Source organism: Orycteropus afer, unplaced genomic scaffold (genome assembly GCF_000298275.1).
Source record: "Orycteropus afer afer isolate SDZICR_OR568_19922 unplaced genomic scaffold, OryAfe1.0 scaffold00638, whole genome shotgun sequence".
NCBI classification, from domain to species: Eukaryota; Metazoa; Chordata; class Mammalia; order Tubulidentata; family Orycteropodidae; genus Orycteropus; species Orycteropus afer.
Window position 1 is genome coordinate 278,728 of NW_006922225.1, and position 4,963 is coordinate 283,690.

The window sequence follows — 4,963 nt, forward strand, 5'->3', positions numbered from 1 at the left end:
TTCCTCAGTAAGTGCTCCAAGTCGTCCTCACTTTCAGCAAGCAAAGTTCTGTCATCTGCGTATCTCAGGCTGCTAATGAGCCTTCCTCCAATCCTGATGCCACGTTCTTCTTCACATAGTCCAGCTTCTCAGATAATTTGCTCAGTGTACAGATTGAGTAAGTATGGGGAAAGGATACAACCCTGACACACACCCTTCTTGATTTTAAACCATGCAGTATCCCCTTGTTCTGTTTGAACAACATTCTAGTCTATGTACCTACGTACTTTTAACTTTTGTTAAAAGTAAATGTGTGTGTTTTGTGTGTGTGTCCCTTTGTGTGTGTGTCTGTGTGTGTAGTGTATTTGTGTGGATGTCTCTGTCTGCTGTGTGTATGTATGTGTGTCTGTGTCTCTGTGTATCTGTGTGTTTTGCTGTGTGTGGTATGTTTGTGTACATATGTCTGTGTCTGTGTGTCTCTTTGTACATCTCTCTTTGTTTCTGTGTGTGGTGTTTGTGTGTATCTGTGTATGTGCCTGTGTGTGTTTCTGTGTGTGTGTCTGTGTTTGATGTCTCTCTGTGTCCATGTCTGTCTCTGTATGACTGTGTGTCTCTGTGTTTGTGTGTGTGTGTGTGGTGTGTTTGTCATGTCTCTGTGTATCTGTGTGTGTGTCTCTGTGTTTCTGTGTGTGACTGTGTATATGTCTGTGTGTCTCTGTGTCCCTGTGTGTCTGTGTGTCTCTGTGTGAGTCCCTTTGTGTCAGTGGGTCTTTGTGTCTCTGTGTGTCTGTATGTCTATGTATCCTTGTGTGTCTATGTGTGTCTGTGTGTCTCTATGTGAGTCCTTTTGTGTCTATGGATCTCTGTGTGTGTCCATGTGTCTCTGTGTGTGTCTGTTTGTGTGTGTCTGTGTGGAGTGTTTGTCATGTCTCTGTGTGTCTGTGTCTCCGTGTATGTCTCTGTGTGCCTGTTTGTCTCTGTATCTCTGTGTCTGTATCCCTGTGTGTCTCTGTGTCTTTGTGTGTATCTCTTTGTGACTATAGGTCTCTGTGTGTCTATGTGTCTGTGTGTCTCTGTGTGTCCATGTGTCTGTGTGTATCTATGTGTCCCTCTGTGTCTGTGTGCATCTGTGTGTCCCTGTGTGTCTCTGTGTGTGTCCCTGTGTGTGTGCAAGTTTACAAGGTACTGACTACAGAGCATTCACCAGCCTTGGCCCTGGCATTTATTTCCGCTTTTTCATTTTGCTGGGAAGATGGAACAGTCTATAAGCTTCCAATCTCCTGACCTGTTTTCTTTGCTTCCATATTTCACAGACACCTGTGGATTACTTAGTATGTGCCAGATACGAAAACATTTTTTCAGATTCCCTTTTTCTCCCCCCTCTTGTCTTTGACCTGGGTCCTTATGCTGGAATACTGCTATTTTCAGGACAGAATTCCATATTGCATTTTCCAGATATTTTTATGTGTTTATGTCTCGCTTTTTGAATGTCTCTCCAGCTTCATCTTACGTGTTACCTGCATGTTTTCTCTGGAGTTTTAAGTCCTTGTTTTTCTTTTCCTTTTTTATTTTGCTTATTGTGTTTTTTTGCTTCCTTTTTATTCCAGTTGTTTCAAGTAGTTTCCATATCTGCTTTTAGCTCCTTAAGAATATAAAAACCAGAAAACCCAAACCCACTGCCATGGAGCCAATTCTGACTCATAGTGACCCCCACTGGGTCTCCGAGGGGGTAAATCTTTACAGAAGTAGATTGTCCCGTCTTCCTTCCACAGAGCAGCTGGTAGGTTTGAACCGCCAACCCTCTGGTTAGCAGTCAAATGCCTTAGGCACTGTACCACCAGAGCTCCTTAAGAACATAAAGGGAAGACTTTTTCTTGAACTCTTACATCATGGTTCCTTTCCTACTTGCCTTGGGTTTATAAAGCCACCACGTTTTATTGTTGCATCAGCCGTGGTCTTCTCGGTCTTGATGTTGACTTGCTCTGCTTTGTTATTGGGCACATGTTTGAAGAGACAGGCTCTAGCTTTGGGGCGGTGAAGAGCGCTAGAAGCTCCTGGCTCCAGACAGACAGACAGACCAGAGAGGGGCCGGCAGCGAGAAGGTGAGGCTGCAGCGAACGGGCTCAGAACGAGGGGCTCGGGAAGCCCCTGGACTGTTTTACTGGACTCTCATCACCAAGACGACTGGCCAAGCTCTCTGTTTCTAACCAGTCAGCCCACATTAGGTGTCCTAAAGGGAAATAGGGAGAAGAAAATCGCACCTCTCTGGAAAAGATGCTGAAGGGAGAAAAGCCCAGGAAAGAGGACCATCTCTGAAAATGGCAGCAGAGCCGCCCCAAGGGCCAGCCCCCACCTGGAGGTGTCTGCCAGGACTGCCTGTGCCTCCCAACTTGCACCAGGACAGTGGTGCCCCAAGACAGCAAGTTCTGTGAGCCACCAAGGTCATCAGGCCCTGCCCTCCAGCCTGGAACCAGTTTAAATATAATTGTTTTTCATCCACTCATTTGAGAACACTGCTAAGCATCTAACGCATGTCAGACACTGAGCTAATTATAAAAAATCAAACTCACCGCCGTGGAGTCGATCCAACTCTCAGCGACCCCTCCTTGGGTTTCTGAGGCGGTCTCTCTACGGAAGAAGACTGCCCAGTCTTGCAAAGGTTTATGTCCCACTTTAAGAAGGAATCTGTGACTTTGTTTCCAACAGCTACAGATGAAGTGAACAGCACTTTGGATGCTCCCAACCTACCGCTCATTACAACCTTGATTAGATAGCACATAGAAGGTTACAACGTGTGGCCGGCTGTAACCACAAACTCACACATCCTCACATCCTGACTGCAATGGGCTTTCCTTGAAGAAGGAGCTCTGTGGTGGAATGGTTAAAGCATCCAGCTGCTAACCAAAAGGACAGTGGTTCAAACCCACCAGCCACTCCCTCTGTGGGAGAAAGGTGAGACAGTCAAATTCCATAAAGACTGACAGCCTTGGAAACCCTGTGGAGCAGTTCTGTTCTGGCCTGTAGGGGCGCTGTGGGTCAGACTCGACTTGCTGGCAGTGGATTTGGTGGGTTAGGTTCTTAGAAGATCAGATGCCTCTCAAACTTTATTAACAAAAGAAAAACAACTAATTACAGGATTCAGGCTTGGATCAACAAAATCTGAATTTCGTATTACAGGCACTTAACGAACAGGTTTCAGCAGAGCTTCTACACAAAGACAGTGCAGGAAGGAAGACCTGGCTCTCTAATCTGAAAATCAGGGAAAATCCTGAGTCCTAACTGCCTGATCCCTAAGCAGTCAGGGGGATGGGCCAGGACCAGAAAGACTAGGAGTAAACACCTGGCACTGTAATCTGAAACTCAGGGGAAACCCTGTGAGTCCTCACTGCCTGGTCCCTAACCAGTCAGGGGGATGGGCCAGGAGCAAGCACATTTCCCTCTGCCCTGCATGCGGTGGCCATGAGCTGAGGGTGGCCAGATGGCAGCAACAATGGGCCTTGTAGACAAGGAGATACATCATACAACAACACAAAGAAACCTAGGTACTGTTACTATCATGTCGGTACCCCACATGTTGCAAATTACCACCTTTTGAAAGTAACTCTTCAGTTCGGTTTTGTTGACACTTTTATTTTAACAGAATTTAAGTATATGCTTTTTTTCTCTCTCTTTTTTAAGTGTCCTACATACTCACAGCTTTCTGGCAGTCATCGGTGTTGCTAACACAGCCAGGATCTTGAGTTATATAACACCACATACAACGTAATTCCCATCTCCTCACAGGACTCTGATGGCCTTGGAGATAAAGATGAGGAAAGCCACTCCTGCGTTTCAAGGCAAAGGAAAGTCACAAGACTAGAGAACTGACCAACTCCCCTGTGCAAATGGACTCATTAACAGTGTCCAAAGGCAGCTTCATTTGGAATCTTTAGGTGTATTCACAGATGTCGGATATTAACAAGCCCCTGGCCAGTGGGGATGAGGTCTGTAATCTTATCTGCCTTGTCACTCATTAACTCAATTCATTAAAGCCTGCTGTCTCTCCCAGGTCCCCCCAGTGACCTCGTTCGTGGATTGGGCTGGTTGGCTCAGACTTCTTTCACAGTTCCACTGGTTTTGAATGCGCCTTGGCTGTCGGTTCGGATCTGCGGTTTGCAGCGAGGGCTGGAATGAATGCAGGTGTGTCCAGTAAAGCAAGGGGCCGGCGATGCCAGGAGGCGGAGACCAGAGGAAGGGCTCCGGGCGCCGGCGTTCCCGGACGAGCCAGCAGGTGGTAGCAACACTTCACGGAACCCACGTAGGCGCAGCAGAAGCAGACAATAGCCCCCCGTCGGCACTTGCTCGGAGCAGAGGGGAGGGTGGGTGAATGCAGGCTCCGCGGACGCCCTCCGATCCTCACCCCTTCCCGCCTCTCCTCCCGGACCGCCGTGTGGAGACGGACACTGGAGGCGCCATGACTTGCCCACTAGCCCAGCTGACACCCCGAATCTCCCCAGCCAGGCTCCCCTGCCTGGGGGAGAAGGCTGTAGAGAGGGGCTAGGGCCCAAAGTCCCAACGGGGCCCGAGATCCAGGGTCATGAACCCGAGCTGCGCTCCAGGCTGGGACGGACCATCGCGCGGAATCCCCTGGACGCCTGCCCCCGCTGCCTGCGCCCCCAGATTTCTCTTTGGTCCTCCTTCTCCCGTCCCCAGCTCACGCCCACCTTAGTGAGAACTTGGGCAGGCGCCCCGCCGTTTAAATCCCAGAGTTAGAGAGGAAGGGGGCGCGAGGAGTTAGAGAGGAAGGGGGCGCGAATGCGGGTACCCGCGGAGCCACTGCGCCTCCCTCTGGGGGCGCTGCCCCACCCAGACCGCGGGGGGGAGCCGGCCCTTGCCAGGCTCGGAGGAGCCGCGTGAGACCCCAGGGGCGACTGGGGAGCTAGGGGGTGGGGGAGGCTGGGCTGAGAGGGGGCCGGGCAAGGGGGCGGGGACGGTGGGCTGGGCT